We start from the raw sequence: 17,411 nt of genomic DNA, 5'->3' as shown, positions 1-17,411 counted from the left end.
CATATCAAGGGCGGGACCAGGTGGAGATAATTGGATCACGGGTGCGGTTTCCCCCACGCTGTTCTCATGATAGTGGGTGAGTTCTCATGAGATCCGATGGTTTTATAAATGTCTGGCATTTCCCCTGCTGGCACTTCTCTCTCCTGCCACGATGAGAACAAGGACATATTTGCTTCCCCTTCCACCATGGTTGTAAGTTTTCTGAGGCCTCCCCAGTCATGGGGAACTGTGAGTCAATTAAACCTCTTTCCTTAATAAATTACCCAGTCTTGGGCAGTTTTTTATAGTGGTGTGAGAATGGACTACTACAGATATGATCCCTGCTTTCAGGAAGATTTACAGTCTAGAAAGGGTGGCAGTTGTTGAGGAGAGTAAAAGTCACCTGGTGACCACTGAACAGAGAATGGAGTAAAAAACTCCTAATTTGCGGAATTTGGAAGGGAGCAAAGACCCCCTGGTGACCATCAAACAGGCCATCCGGAGGCAAAACTCCTTCCCTGGGAATAATAATTAAACTTCTCTAGTATCTAAAGTCGGCATCTGGTTCCAGGCCTCGTTCAACTTTTATAAGTAACTAAAATGTCCATACATCTCTGAAATGCCATGTGGAAACTCATTTTGCAATGCTTGCTTACATTAAGGCACCAAAACGTCTACAAATGTAATCATTATTATAACCTACGTGGCTAATGTGTCCCAAATTACCCTCAAGCTCCCCTCTTAAGCTCCATAAATGCTCCTAAGGAAAATTCACTGCGGCATGCTCAATCCTCTCTCAATAAGGCACCCCACTGCACCCTTTTGCAGTGTGATTCCTTTCTAATAAACTTTCCTTTTTCAAACCTATACTATTGTTGGTAAATTATTTTTACCAACCCATGAGTTGACCACTTCCCAATGCCAGGGCTCTGACTCTTCGCCTGGCAGATGTAAGTTAAACAGTCAAGCAATAAAACGAGGGGCAGACTGTGAATAGAAGAAAGGTGGCCGGGCCCAGTCGCTCACGCCTGTAATCACAGCCCTTTGGGAGGCTGAGGCAGGTGAATCACCTGAGGTCAGGAGTTCAAGATCAGCCTGGCCAATATGGCGAAACCCTGTCTCTACTAAAAATACAAAAATTACCTGGATGTGGTGGTGCGTGCCTGTAACCTCAGCTACTTGGGAAGCTGAGGCAGGAGAATTGCTTGAACCCAGGAAGTGGAGGTTGCAGTGAGCCAAGATGGTGCCGCTACACTCCAGCCTCGGCAACAGAGCAACACTTTGTCTTAAATAAATAAATGAGTGAATGAAAGGTGACCAGTGCCTGGGACTCTGATTGCCAGGGCCACCAAGAACAGAGGGTGACCTCAGGCAGAACCGTGGGTGGTCCTACTGCTTCAACTCCTGCTGAGGGCAGCAGTCCAGAGTCCTGGCAGCTCAGGAGGCTGGAGTGCAGAATTCCAGATCTGGACTTCATCCACCTCCCTCCAGAGCCTCTCTCAGCCCCACAGGCACCCCCAGGGGGACTCTGGGCTCATTTTTTCCTATCACTGATGAGGCTAACTCTCACTGTCCATCAGCTTCCAGATGCAGAGTAGCTCTAGGCCAAAGCAGGAGGTGGGTTGCCACTGTGGAATGCATGTCGGCTTTGCAGCCTGAAGATTGGGGTGAAAATCCAGCCTCACTGCTGGTTACAGCACAGCTGGGTCTTCAACCAAGCTCTGGTCACCCAAGTGGGTGTGTTCCCTGATGCTCCCAAGTGGCTCTGAGTGTACTCTGGGGGCCCCACACCCTCATGTGGGACTTGGTTCACAGGTTATGCCTCAGTGGACATAGGTGCAGGGCCCTTGTGGGTTTCATCTGCTTCGGTGCAGGCCCTTGGGATAATGGGAGCCACCAAGCTGGGAGTTCCTTTGGTCACCGTATGCGTGGGCTTGACCCCATGTTCGTGTCTCTCACTGTGTCTGTGCCATGCTGCCAGGGTTCATGTGTGGTCAGGCGTGTAGTTTAATCTTGCATGTCTCTTGATTCTGTGCTGCGGCCTCTCTGTGTGTTTTTTCCTTGCGGTAGTTAGGATTTTGGAGCAATGAAGGAGCCGGAAGTTGAAAAGTCAGTGGAAGGTAAACATACCTGACCCCAAACCCTTTCGCCTGAGACGGGGGGAGTGGAGGGTAAACATACCTGACCCCAAACCCTTTCGCCTGAGATGGTGGGGGTGGAGGATAAACATACCTGACCCCAAACCCTTTCGCCTGAGACGGTGGGGAGTGGAGGGAAGTATCCTACATAGGTGTATCATTTTTCATCTTTTATACAGTATTTTCCCCTTTCTATGTTTAGATACAAAAAAGACTTACCAATATTAAGTCCAGTACCATGCTATACAGGTTTGTATCCTAGGAGCGATAGGCTATACCATATAGCCTGGATGTGTGGGAGCCTATACCATCTAGGTTTGTGTAAGCACACTCTATGGTGTTGGCACAATGATGAAATCACCCAATGACACTTTTCTCAGAATGTGTGCCCGTCAAGTGACTCATGACTGTAGTTGGATGCAAAGCTGGGAAGGAAAGGTATTCCACATAGCAACAACAGCATGAGCAGAGCCACAGAAGAGAGACATTGGGGGGGGTAATTATGAGGAACAGCTGAGAGTTATCTTTTAAAATTAACTTTATTGAAGCATAGCTTGCATACAATTAAATGCACCCATTTTAAGTTAATAGTTCGGTGAATTTTAAGCAATGTATATAAACCCATGTGACCACCATCTCAGAGAAAACTTCCTTTAAAAATTATCACTTCAAGCTGTTTTTGTGTTTAGTAAATGATAATTTTATTACAAGTTTTATAATTCAATATTAAAACCAAAACAATACAGAGGCAATAAAATAGACTATAGAAAGCATATGCCTTGGAAATAGCTCTAGGTTTTAAACCTTACTTCTCAAGCAAGTTGCTAAATTTTTCAAAGCCTCAGTTTCCTCATCCATAATATGGGGATAATAATAAAACCAGCCTCACAAGATTGCTGTGAAGATTAAAAGAAATAATGTGGGCTGGGCGTGGTGGCTTATGCCTATAATCCCAGCACTTTGGGAGGCTGAGGCGGGCAGATCGCATGAGGTCAGGAGTTCGAGACCAGCCTGGCCAACACGGTGAAACACCATCTCTACCAAAAATACAAAAAATACAAAAAAAAAAAAAAAAGCTGGTGTGGTGGCACCCGCCTGTAGTCCCAGCTACTCAGAAGGCGGAGGCAGGAGAATGGCTTGAACCCAGGAGGCGGAAGCTGCAGTAAGCCAAGATCGCACCACTGCACTCTGGCCTAGGCAACAGAGCAACACTCCGTCTCAAAAACACAAAAACAAAAATAAATAAAAAATGTTAAACTTCTAGCACAAAGCCTGGAACATAGCAGGAACAGTAAATGGTGTTAGCCTTATCACATTTAGACAGGCATTGGTTGTATAGTTACCCCAGAGTTATGGGACAGACTGTGAAACTTGTACACAAAGGCTTTGAAGGGATCCTAAATGAAACTGTTAAAAGGCTAACAAAAATGGCAATTCTGAGTTCCACTTCACAATCAGTGGTGAGGGCTCCAGTGTATTACATGCTCAAACCTGGTGCTTCGAGATGGAATGGGTCACTTGACAATTGATTCTGGAACGAGTTTAAAGCAAAACACTTAAAAGGTTCCCCATGAGTTTGTCAGACCTGCTCCCTGGCCTTTAAACAGAGCCTGACCTCCCACATCTCAGGCCACAGGAAGCCGGCGAGGCCACGGCTCCAGGATTCCCCCAGCGGCCCCATCCTACCTGGGGGCCCAACCACCTGCTCCGGCTCCAGCTCCCTGGCTCCCCAGCGTCCTGACTCCATGATCCAGCTCTGGTATCCGCCTTAGGGCTGTCTCCTTGTGTCAAGACCCGTTTCTTCAGTTTACCTACCTGTCACCCTACTCGTTCAACTCTGCAAGCTGTTTTGATAGCCGCCAACACCTACTGTGTACTGCTAAGATGCTCCCTTAGTCGCAGCTCCCTGGGACCCCCTGTCCCAGCTCCCAGCACACAGGACCCAGGACACAGTTGCAACCATAATATAATTCAGGGGTCATGGGGACGGAGTGCCATCTACCTGAGCAACAAAGAGCTGGAACTCGTCAGGCAGAATCCATGAGCGAGGGTAGAAGTTGTACTCCTCAGGAAAGAGATTCTGCATGGTTCTCACTGCTCTGCTCAGAGTAATTTTACGCACCATCTCCGTCATGCCTGGGGAGGAGAGACGCTGTGAGGTTTTAACAACAGTGGGCTACTAGCTATAAAACAGCCATTGTTTGGGACTTTTAAAACCACCCACCCGACATATTCTCTTTTTCAGGCAGGATTTTTAAAAAAGGTCTGAGTTGTTCCCCACAGTGGTGACTCATGGTTTGGAAAGAACTACTGAGTTAATGAAAAACTTGAGGTAACGGACGGGTGTTCTTTTCTCTTTATAAAAATGAAGCATCAGTTTGAAGGAATGAGTTTTCACCTAGTTTATTCTTTTATTCTTTGTCACCCCCTTAGGTAATGAATAGGGAAGCATTTATATCTTGCACTTAAAATTTAATACCTTCTTTAATTTGGGGCCACCTTATGTGCTTCTGGGATTCCTTCCATTTTGTACCCTAGAGAATATCATCTAGTGGACTCTGGTTACATTATGAGAGGTTTAATTAAGTTTATTTCTTTTACTGTTTCATGAGTATTAAAGGCATGGAATAGGAAAATACACATCTTTCAGCATAAAATCTGTCTCCTTGAATGAAGGACAGGAAATAAAAAGAATACCATAATTTATACTTCAAGGGAAAAAATGCAATCTGTAGGAGTTCCTCAGTTATAAGGACTGACACTGACATTGATCCTATCTCATTAATTTGCCCAGAGGGAATTGAAATGTCTCACTGTTATAAAACATTAAAAGAATGGTGGGGGCGTGAACCTGGGAGGCAGAGCTTGCAATGAGCCAAGATCGAGCCACTGCACTCCAGCCTGGGCAACAGAGCAGGACTCCGTCTCAAAAAAAAAAAAAGGTTGGTGGATTTTATTTCTTGTAACATCATTAGTAACTCTGACAAGAGAAGAAACTGAGTACTATATATTGTAGCAAATTTTAAGCAAATAGGTAAAAATTATTATCAATTTTAGCATGTTTATTTCATTTTTTCTTTTTTTTTTTTTTGAAACACAGCCTTGCTTTAATGCCCAGGCTGGAGTGCAGTGGCATGATCTCAGCTCATTGCAACCTCCACCTCCCAAGCTCAAGGGATCCTCCCACCTCAGCCTCTCGAGTAGTTGGGACTACAGGTGTGTGCCACCATGCCTGGCTAATTTTTGTATTGTTTTTGTTTTTGTAGAGACAGGGTCTCACTATTGCCCAGGCTAGTCTCGAACTTCTAGGCTCAAGCCATCCACCTGCCTTGGCCTCCCAAAGCCCTGGAATTACAGGTGTAAGCCACCATGCCTGGCATCATCCTTATTTCTTTTTCTTTTTCTTTTTAGGCAGAGTTTCGCTCTTGTTGCCTAGACTGGAGTGCAATGGCATGATCTTGGCTTACTGCAACTGCCGCCTTCTAGGTTCAAGCAATTCTCCTGCCTCAGCCTCCTGAGTAGCTGGGATTACAGGTGTGCACCACCATGCCCAGCAAATTTTTGTATTTTTAGTAGAGAAGGGGTTTCACCATGTTGGCCAGGCTGGTCTCGAACTCCTGACCTCAGGTGATCCACCCACCTCGGCCTCCCAAAGTGCTGGGATTACAGACGTGGCCACCGCACCCGGCTATCATGCTTGTTTCTTAAGACAAATATCATTGTCAAAAATGGCGGCTACAAATGGCCTTTACCCTGAAAGAGACCAAACAGTTCCATTACTGATACTAGAAATGTGCTTGGCAAAGCTATTTTTAATAGAAAATACAAAGTTCCATGTCAGCTTGGCATGCCCAAATTATCACACATTCCAAATGGGCAGTCAGAATGAATGAGTTTCCTCTAAATTCCCACGTTCAGGAAGAAAAGGGTAAACATCTGGGAAGGAAAGTTTTAAGAACCAACTTCTTGCTTCCATCAGCATATTAAAAAGTGCAATAAATCTAAAGATCCCAGCTTCAAGACATCAGTGCCCAGGTCTTAGTTGTTGTTTAGAAGGATGTAGGGAAGGATTAAGTAAGAAATAAAGGAGCTTAAAAAGCACTAATAAACTGTGCTCTAACACGGACTGTTCAATAGTCAAGAAAACTCACTGAGGACACTGTTCTGAGCTTCCCAAGAAGGGAGTCTGGAAAATCACAGCTATTTCCTTTTATTCTCCCTCGAAATTAGAATTGTTGCATTATAAACACAAGAGCTGACCATAAAGTAAACAAAGCAAAACTTCAACTTTTTTGGAATCCTTTTGCTTGAGGTTTACTAACATTTTAGTTACCGTATTGAACTTAAAGCCTTCATAACTAACTGTAATACAGCACCTTACTCCACGTAGAGGATGCCTCCTGACCAGATAGTGTTGTGGTATTTTCTGCACTTTAAAGTCGTTGTGCCAGGGGAATGTTCTCTTCCAAAATCCCTCAGCAGGTCAGAAGGGCTCACACAACACAGAGAGCTGTGGGTACTTGAGGGCAGTCTGGGTGCTCCAGAAAAGTTTTGTGAAAATCTATGTCCAGCAAATTCAGTCAATATTCATTTAATATCGGCAATGGCTCCTTCTGTAATGTGCATCATCAGGCCCCACACCAGCTAATAGATGTTTCCAAGTTTACCTTCATGTCTCCAGGCAGTTTTCTACTGAAAATGGCCAACTTAAGAAGCACCCCTGGAAGCCAGGCACTTCCTGCCTGCAGGCCGGAGGCAGCGCACTCCAAACCTGCCTGAATGTCTGTCTCCAGGAGGGACGCGTATAGACTTCTCTCAATCCACTTAGCACCAAACCTTTGCTCCTCCATATCTAAGCTGTACTCCTATCCAGTGCCACCGGGGAAAGAGTTTCTGGCCCCTCACTAGAACCCACATGGAAGCTTCTGGCATCTCCACCTCTGGAGGTGGCTCAGAGACAGGTGTGGGAGTGGCATCTTCTCCATTATGACCCTGACAAGCGTAGCAGGGTTTCTAGCTGATCCAGGGCACGCGTTCCCAGAGTAAATCTGTGAGAAGGAAGGTCATGGCCAGCTCTGCTGACTTCAGGCCCTACTGGCTCCAGGCCCTGTCCCCTTTCCCTAAGCTGCTGTAGCACCTGACCCCTCATCACCTGTGTCCCCTCCCTGGGCTCTAGGACCAATTCTGAACTGAGATAGAAGCTCTAGGTCTAACCCCCAGCTCCCTTCTGCCAAAAGTCTGACCTAGACTTTGTATTCCAATCAGATAAGAAGGATTTTACCCATTTTTCCGGTGTTCTATTGCTTGTATCCAAATATTGGTGACCTTATCTTTTGCTCCTGGAGCCTGAGTGGCTGCCTTAGCAATGCAGAGCTGCGTCCTTTTCTTTGTTCTCTCCAATGCCCCTCCTCTCTCCAACCTCTCCTCTGTTCCCCTGAAGCCCACCCTGCAAGGGCTGGAATCCTCCTGTCTGTGACTTTCGCCCAGTGTCTGGGGTCCTGCTACCTAACAGCTCCTTTTGAGGTTGACTGCCCACCTAGGTTTCTCAATAAGGTCTATCCCTAGATGTCCCTATGAGGGCAGTTCCCCTATCGATTGGGAAAACCTCCTAATTCAGGTGGGAGTTTCTGACACCAAGGGCTTACCTCCTGCCCCTCCTTCTGAGGCCTGGGCTTTTCTGTCTGCTACGCTGGAGTCTCAAGGCCTGGTGGGTCTCATCCCATTCAAGTTAACTGACAGCATAACAGTTCAATCTCAGGTTTGCCCATGCAGCCCTACTTAACCCAGTTAATGTAAAACAAAACAAACTAAAACTGAGCTATACTTGGAGCACTATTCAATCAAAATATTATTTATAACAATAATTCTTGGCAAAAACACATTAGAACCACCAAACAACAAATAAATCCTTTCAGATCCATCCTGTTCTCTCTATTCTGATTGCCACTAATTCATTCATCTCTTGGGTGGATGCTGCAGCAGACTCTGAGCTACATCTCTGTTTCTTCTCTGAGCCATCTCATTTCTAATGTGTCCCTCTGGCTGATCTTGCTAACATGCAAGCTGACCCGTGTCACTGTCTGGCTTAGAAATTCCTCAGTGGCTCCCCATGACCTTCAGGCTCTAACAATGCTGTAGTTGGGTTCCTACTCATCACCCCTCCCCTGCCCTGCTCACCTGATGCCCTCTAACCATGGTGGGCCACTTGCCCTTCGCTGAACGAGCAATATGCTGAAGGCATTCTGTCTTTGCATCAACTCTGCTCCCTTGTTTGGCATGGGGATCAGGCCCATCCATCCTGGAGGCTCAGTTTCCATGCCAGTCCTGTTCTCCAGGAGCTCTCACCCTGCTGCTCCCTGGGAAAATCTGGGTTAGGTTGCCTGCCCTTGCTCCGGACCCCCACAGCATTCCAGCTTCCTCCAGCATAGCCCCTAGGCTGTATTTGTCTTCTCTCTTTACATGCCTTTCTCTGTGTCTTTATAGCCCCAGAGCCCAGACCAATGCTTGACAGATGGCTGTCCCCACAGGTTCCTCACTGAAGCTCCCTCCCTCTCCAGCAGAAAGCCCCCTCCTCAGGTGGGCTCTCAGGTACCACCTGCCATGTGATGCCATACATCTCAGACCCTGAAACTCAGCAAAAGACCTGCTCAGAACCTGAGAATGGACAGTTTTGGACTTTCTTAAAGCTAAATCTGATATGTCTAATCTGACATGTCTGATTTAGATACATCTAAAGAAAGTAGACATATCTAATAATCTACTTTCTTTAGACGTATCTAAATCAGATTATTTTCATAGAAAGTCTTAATTCATCAGCCAAAATATAATAATGTAATTTGAACCAGGAAATTACCCATAGAAAAGTGACTAAAATCTAATGTGCTGACACAAACAAAATTAATCACTTCCATCTGTATATATCCGTTCTCAGTTGACCTAGCACATAAAGCATTTATACTTGCCTGGGATATCCACTAGAACTTACCCTAAGTAATATACAATGCATAGAAAGTGCATTTTAGAATAATGAGATATATGAGAGACAGAAGATAAGCTTGGACACAAACTGGTATCAGAGGACAGACTGTTCTGGAATTACCCCTCTGCTGAGGATTACTACCTTTCACAGGGTAGAGGGTGTGGCAGCACTGTTCCTCTGCCTAGAGGTTCAAGAGCCTGCTTTGTCATTAGAACTAATTAATTTCTGTTAGTAATGTGGAAAAGTCTATGTTCCAATCACCGGCATGTGGAATATGGGATGGGGCAAACTTGCTTCTTTGGAATGAATATCATTCTATCACCTTTATAAAACTAATCCTTTGTGGGTACTTCATTCTATATTTCTAATTTGTATTCCAAATGTAGATCTATAGCTACTTCTTTCCTACTCTGAGCCACTAGATGAGGCATGAGCAAATGGTGAAAATGTAAATGAAGCCTCATTTGATGATTCATGTCTTAGGAACTCTGCCCTCATTCAAAGCGTTTTCTCTTCCAAACTGTATTCTCCCAATATCCTAATAAGTCCTTTAAGTGGCATCACAAAGCATCCTTTTCTGAGCAGCAAGACACAAAAAATAATAGCTATCCCATTAAACTGTTGGGCAAGAACTCTGGCTGCAAGAATTACTCTTGTTCTGTAACAAAACCCTTTCTCCTTCTCTAAAGATAAATTTGACCTTGGGTTAACTTTCTATCTCAGTTCCCCTAGAAAACAATGAAGGTAGAATGTTAGCTGAATTACTAGGCAACAAAGCATATGGTTAAAATGATCCCTGATTTGGTAAATTGCATAAATATCTAGTAGAAAGTCATAGCTCTAGGCTTTTCTGAGTGCAATGATTCTTGTAACTTAATATGACCCTTGCTGGGACCTTAGAAGGCATACTATGGAGCAGTTCTAAGAGATACTGGCTTCTTTGGGGCATCTAAGCCAAGAAAGACTCATATCCACCAATGTGGATCTTGTCCTTTTGCACCCGAGCTTTCACTTGAGGAGCCAGAGACTAGTCTCTGGAACTCTTGCAAATACTCCACTGAAGAGAAATGCTTGACACTGACTGTCCAGCAAGCCGTGTTTCCTGCCCTGTATCCTTCTAAGTGAATCTGAGCCAAGTGTGGCCTATGGTAGTGAACTTGTAAGACTGCATGCTTAGGTGAAAACCCCTAGTGGATGTGGCATAACTACCACCCCGTGTATAACGTATGGCTATTGTGTTTTCTGCAATGCGTTTTCTTAAAGACGTGGGATAGAATTTCAAGGAAAGAGTAAATTGATTCTCCCTTTAAAATAGGTAAAATTGATAAAATACTAAGAGAAAACACCCTATATTTAGGCAACTACACCAGGACTGCAACCATGCAAAAAGGATGAGTAAACTTGCTTAAGGTTTGGGAGGAAATATAGAAATATTCATATTGCTGTTTTGTTAAATGAGATATGGGATTCAGGGTGATGTTCTTTTTAGAAAGTATTTACTATGGCATTACAATATGGTCTGTGTAATATATTAACATTTTAAAAAATAAGTGGAAGGCCCTTTGACTGCATCATACCCAGCTTAATCCAGTGCTCCTTCTCCCTAAGCTGTCCTACCATCTTAAATATCCTCTTCATTCAGCCATCAAAAATAATGAAGAGACCCAGTACAGTGGCTCACGCTTGTAATCCCAGCACTTTGGGAGACTGAGGCAGGTGGGTCACTTGAGGTCAGGAGTTCGAGACCAGCCTGGCCAACGTGACATGGCAAAACTCTGTCTCTACTAAAAATACAAAATTAGCCAGGTATGGTGGTACAGGCCTGTAATCCCAGCTACTCGGAAGGCTGAGGCAGGAGAATTGCTTGAACCTGGGAGGCAGAGGTTGCAGTGAGCCAAGATCATGCTGCTGCTCTCCAGTCTGAGTGACCAAGCGAGACTGCATCTCAGAAAAGTGGTAGAGATTAAAATGCAAAACAAAAAAGTTGTATTGGGAGGTTGGTAGTGGAGTGAGAGGGATATCTTAGTGCTGGCTATGATGCTTTTCTAGCACTAAGATTTCTCCTTGCAGGATAAGTCTTGCTGAGATAATGTCATTAGGTAAAAGGCAGACGCTGTGTGCAGCCTGTAGTACTTAATATGGAGACCAGTATATTTGGTTTTAAAAATGGTACCTCCAAATATAATACTTAAAGAAAAGGGAAGCTGATACCCCATTTCTATGACATATGCCTAGAATTTTGGTGCTTTTGTTTCCCGCAAGAATGAAATGTTCTATTATTTTTTCATTTTCAGAATATATTCCTCTCATTAGAACCCCATATTATATGTATAACCCAAAAAGTGGAAACCATGTTCTTCCACCAGTGGCATTAGACCAAGAAAGCCTGCCTTTGAACCTTTAAAAGCCTGTCTCCAATCCTTAAACCCTTAATGGCTAGTGAACACAGCAATTCCCAATTAAGAGTCCTCAAATCTGATCTCAAAAATAACTGTCATGTTTTAGTAGAAGAGTGTACCTGAGACTTGGCCCTAGAAACATGTTTAAATGTCAACAATAACAGCAGATACCTGGAAACTTGTTCACTTGACCGGAGAATATGTCATTGTCGTGAAATGAAACTCCATGCCAGTAGATGTCACAAGGCAAGCGCCGGCCAAATGGGAACTAGAAGAGAAAAAATGTGACTCACAATAAGAATAAGAAGAGCAGCGACCACACTGAGTATCCATTATGTACAAATTCCTGGCACCCTGGTGTACTTACCATGGTTTAATCCTTATAATACGCATATGAGGTAAGTGATATTCTTTGCCATTTTACAGATGAGGAAACAGATTCAAACCGGTTTAATAACTTGTTCCAAGTGGTAGAGCTCTGATTACATGTGGCAGATACTACACTCCTGGCTTTGCAGGCACCATTTCACTTTAATCCTTATAACTACCCTATAAAGGATTACTCCCATTTTGCTGATTCAAAACTTGGGGCTGACAGAGGTAATTTAACATGCCCAAGGGTCACACAGAGCTGGTAAGGGGAGGAACCATGATTAGAGTCCAGGTCTATCCAAATTCCAAGCCCATACATCCCTTCCTCTGAAAATTACAACCCTCAACCGAGCCCAAAAGAATAAGCTTTCAGAGTCCCTCTTCCTTTATCTCTCTCTCTCTCTCTCTCTCTCACACACACACACACACACACACATACACACACACATATGCTCCATGAGGGTAAGATGAATCCCAGTGCCTGAAACAGTTCCCAAAACTCGTAAAGTCTTCCTGAATTAATAAATGAACAAATCAGGAGTGGTCATCTGACTCAAGATGAGATAACCAGATTCTCTCTTCCAGGAATCTGGAAATCAGAGATGCCAGGCAGCCTCTGCTGGCCCTTGAACTGGCAGGGATAAAAAGCCAGGGCAGGGCAGCTGTGCTTGGCTATGTGCACAGGAGCAGAGACAGCCAGTCTGCTGAGAGACAAGAAAGGAGCAGGTGTGGGAGGGAAAGCAGAGATGAGACAACATGGCCCTAGAAACTCAGACTGAGTGGCCTCAGACCTGCGTGAGCCTGTAAGATAGCCTTGTATCCTGAGAACACCTTTTTGGTCTTCTAAAATCTTGTTTGGCACAAGCTATAGAGTTTCAATTATTTGCAGCCAGAAAATTTCTCACCGAGACAAAAGGGCCTGTTCTTTCCACTACATCCTGCTGCTTCTCAAAGTTATCAACAAGCTCTGCATTTAATGAACGTATTTTTTAAATCTGTAACTCAGATGACCTTGTTAAAGGAGAAAAGGGAGGCCATGTTAGTTCATATTCAGAATTTGCTTGTTAAAAGTGCACACGAATAGATATGCCAACATATTAAATAAAAATCTTTTGATTTTCCCATTCTAGGACTATAGGTAATCAGAATTTTTATCTACTTCAAGTTGAGGGGCCAAGGTCCAATGGAAGAACATAGCCTTACTAATGAAATGGTGGTGACTCAATGCTTTCCATCCATTCCACATTAAAATGAAGCCAGCCTCAAGTCATTTAAATCAGTCACATTATTTCAAAGCCGTGCACAGTGAGGCATATGTTGTACACTCTACTCACATTAACAACTTCCATCTATAATTCACAGCATTTTGCTCATTTTCTTTTTATGCAATGGGCTGTAAGTTATTAATTCAGTACTCATAAATACAATGAGATACAACATATGTTATTTTCTTCTACCTGTTAAGTGCTAATATAGAGAAGGAGAAAATAACCAGAATTAAGCAGGCTATCCAAGCAAAGGGTAAAGTGGCTTTGCTTTGTTGCCCACAATGAGGAAAAAACACCTTGTCAGTGGGCAACCCAATGACTCTTATCTCCTTTTTCATCACTCTTCAATGCTTACCACCCTTATGAATACCAAATTGCCCCTCCTTTTAGAGGCACCTGTAGCTCATTCAGTTTTGAGAAACTACCATTTTTTAAAATGTGTCCATTCACTTAGTAATTATTATATGCCAGACTAGGTGCTAGGAATATGGGGGATATAATTTTCATTAAGTCCCAGGATTTCACAATCCTACCTCTTTTTAAGCTCCTTTAAAAACTGTCCACTTACACAGCTAACATCATACTCAATGGTAAAATACTAAAAGCTTTAAAGCTTTTCCTCCATGATCAGGAATAAGACAAAGATGCCCACTTTTATTTAACATCAACATAGTATTATAAATTCTAGCCAGAATAGGCAAGAGAAAGAAATAGAAGGTGTCCACATTAGAAAATAAGAAGCAAAATTATCTGTTTGTTGATGACATGATCCCATATGTAGAAAACTCTAATGATTCCACAGAAAAATATTGAAAGTAATAAACAAATTCAGCAAAGTTGCAGGATACAAAATCAACACATAAAAATCAACTGTGTTTCATACATGATAAGGAACAATCCAAAAAGGACATGTTTTTAAGAATTCCATTTATAATAGCATCAAAAAGAATAAAATACTTAGGAATTAACCAAAAAGGTGAAAGACTTGTACACTGAAAACTATAAAATATTTGTAAAAGAAATTAAAGAAGATATTAATACAAATAAACAGAAAGATATCCTATGCTCATAGACCGGAAGAGTTAATATTGTTAGGATGTCAATACTACCCAAAATGGTCTACAGATGCAATGCAGTCTCTATCAAAATCCCAATAACTTTTTTTCAAAATAAAAAATCCATCCTAAAATTCATATGGAATTACAAGGGACCCCAAATAGCAAAAACAATCTTGAAAAAAAAAAAAAAGAACCAAGCGGAGTTCTCATACTTCCTTTTTTTTTTTTTTTTTTTGAAACAAGAGTCTTCCTCCATCACCCAGGCTGGAGTGCAGTGGTACAATCTCAGCTCACTGCAACCTCTGCCTCCTGGATCAAGTGATTCTTTCTCTTCCGCCTCAGCCCCCCGAGTGGCTGGGATTACTGGCACATGCCAGCGCACCCAGCTAATTCTTGTATTTTTAGTAGAGGCTGGGTTTTGCCACGTTGGCCAGTCTGGTCTCAGGCCATCCACCTGCCTCGGCCTCCCCAAGTGCTGGGATTAAAGGCGTGAGTCACTGCGCCCAGGCTGGAGGTCTCACATTTCCTGATGCCAAAAACAAAGCTACAGTAATCAAATAGTGTATACAATAACAATGAGATACCACCAGACACCTATTACAATGGCCAAAGTCCAAAACACTGACACACCAAATGCTGGCAAGGATGTCGAGCAACAGGAACCCTCATTCCTTTCTGGTGGAAATGCAAAATGGTAAAGCCACTTTAGAAGGCAGTTTGGCAGTTTCTTACAAAACTAAACATACTCTTATTATATAATCCAGCAATTAGTTCTCCTTGGTATTTATCCAAATGGGTTGAAAAACTTATATCCACACAAAAATCTGCACATGAATGTTTATAGCAGCTGTATTCATAACTGCCAAAACTTGGAAGCAGCTGAGATGTCCTTCAGTAGGTGAGTCCTTCTGTAGGTGAGTAGATAAATAAACTACAGTATATCCAAACATTGAAATATTGTGCTAAAAAGAAATGAGCTGTCAAGCCACAAAAGACATGGAGGAATCTTAAATGCATATTACTAAATGGAATAAGTCAATCTGAAAAAGCTACATGCTGTATGATTCCAACTAAACTACATTCTGGAAAAGGCAAAACTACAGAGACAGTAAAAAGATCAGTATTTGCCAGGGGCCAGAGGGGAGGAAGAGATGAACAGGTGAAGTACAGAGGATTTTAGAGCAGTGAAAATACTCTGTGTGATACTATAATGGTAGATACATGTCATTATACGTTTTTCAAAACCCATAGAATAGCACCAAGAGTGAAGAGTAATGTAAACTATGGACTTTGGGTGATGAAGACATGTCAATGTAGTTTCATCAGTTGTAAAAAACACACCACTCTGATTCAGGATTTTGATGGTGGGGGAGGCCATCAATGCAGGTGGGGGAAAATCTCTGCACCATATGCTCAATTTTGCTGTGAACCAAAAATGCTTTAAAAATGAAAATAAAAACAAATGAAAAAAATCAGTGTGGTACTGGCATAAAGACAGATATAGAGGACAGTGGGATAGGATAGCTCAGAAATAAAGCCTCTCAGGTGTGATCAAATGATTCTCAACAAGGATGACAAGACTATTCAATAGAGAAAGGGCAGTCTTTTCAACAAGTGGTGCTGGGAAAACTGAATATCCGCGTGCAAAAAGAATGAAGTTGGACCTTTACCTTATACCATATACAAAAATTAACCCAAAATAGATCAAAGGCCTAATCATATGAGCCAAAACTATTAAATCCCCTAGAAGAAAATATAGGAGAAAACTTCATAACACTAGAAATATAGAAAACATAGGAGAAAAGCTTCATAACACTGCATTTGGCAATGATTTCTTGGATATGACAACGTAAGTACAGCCAACAAAAAACAAAATAGGTAAATCAAAGATAAAAATCAAAAACTTTTTTCATCAAAAGACACTATGAACAGAGTGAAAAGGTAACACACAGAATGGCAGAAAATATGTGAAAATCATATATTTGATAATAGATCAATAGTCAGAATATATTTTTTTCTTTTCTTTTTTTATTTTATTATTGTTATACTTTAAGTTTTAGGGTACATGTGCACAACGTGCAGGTTTGTTACATATGTATACATGTGCCATGTTGGTGTGCTGCACCCATTAACTCGTCATTTAGCATTAGGTATATCTCCTAATGCTATCCCTTCCCCCTCCCCTCACCCCACAACAGTCCCCGACGTGTGATGTTCCCCTTCCTGTGTCCATGTGTTCTCATTGTTCAATTCCCATCTATGAGTGAGAACATGCGGTGTTTGGTTTTTTGTCCTTGCGATAGTTTGCTGAGAATGATGGTTTCCAGCTTCATCCATGTCCCTACAAAGGACATGAACTCATTCTTTTTTGTGGCTGCATAGTATTCCATGGTGTATATGTGCCACATTTTCTTAATCCAGTCTATCATTGTTGGACATTTGGGTTGGTTCCAAGTCTTTGCTATTGTGATTAGTGCCACAATAAACATACGTGTGCATGTGTCTTCATAGCAGCATGATTTATAATCCTTTGGGTATATACCCAGTAATGGGATGGCTGGGTCAAATGGTATTTCTAGTTCTAGATCCCTGAGGAATCGCCACACTGACTTCCACAATGGTTGAACTAGTTTACAGTCCCACCAACAGTGTAAAAGTGTTCCTATTTCTCCACATCCTCTCCAGCACCGGTTGTTTCCTGACTTTTTAATGATCGCCATTCTAACTGGTGTGAGATGGTATCTCATTGTGGTTTTGATTTGCATTTCTCTGATGGCCAGTGATGATGAGCAGAATATATTTTTAAACTCCTACAACTCAACAATGAAAAAACACTTACAAAATGGACAAAAGTCCTGAATAGACATTTCTCCTAAGATATACTAATGGCCAATGAGCATATGAAAAAATATTTAACATCATTAATCATTTAAAAAATTGCAAATCAAAATCATAAGAAACTGCTTCATACCCATTAGGATAACTATTATCAAAAACAGGCTGGGCGAGGTGGCACACAGCTGTAATCACAGCATTTTGGGAGGCTGACGCGGGAGGAGTTCAAGACCAGCCTGAGCAACGTAGCAGGGCCCCCATCTAACAAACAACAACAGCAAAATACCTGAAAAATTAGCTGGGCATGGTGGCATGCCTGTAGTCCCAACTACTCGGGAAGCTGAAGCAGGAGGATTGCTTGAACCCAGGTGTTTGAGGCTATA

The 17,411-nt window shown here is 42.6% G+C and overlaps 1 pseudogene; it reads right to left on the bottom strand.

Annotated features, from left to right (window-relative positions):
- Positions 1–2,793: 2,793 nt before the first annotated feature.
- LOC129523822 (NADH dehydrogenase [ubiquinone] 1 alpha subcomplex subunit 8-like) overlaps positions 2,794–17,411 on the bottom strand; it is a 129,180-nt pseudogene continuing 114,562 nt past the window's right edge.

The sequence above is a fragment of the Gorilla gorilla genome, chromosome 6 (genome assembly GCF_029281585.2).
Source record: "Gorilla gorilla gorilla isolate KB3781 chromosome 6, NHGRI_mGorGor1-v2.1_pri, whole genome shotgun sequence".
Lineage (NCBI taxonomy): Eukaryota > Metazoa > Chordata > Mammalia > Primates > Hominidae > Gorilla > Gorilla gorilla.
Note: the sequence above shows the minus strand (reverse complement) of the source record. Positions and strands in the feature narration are given on the sequence as shown.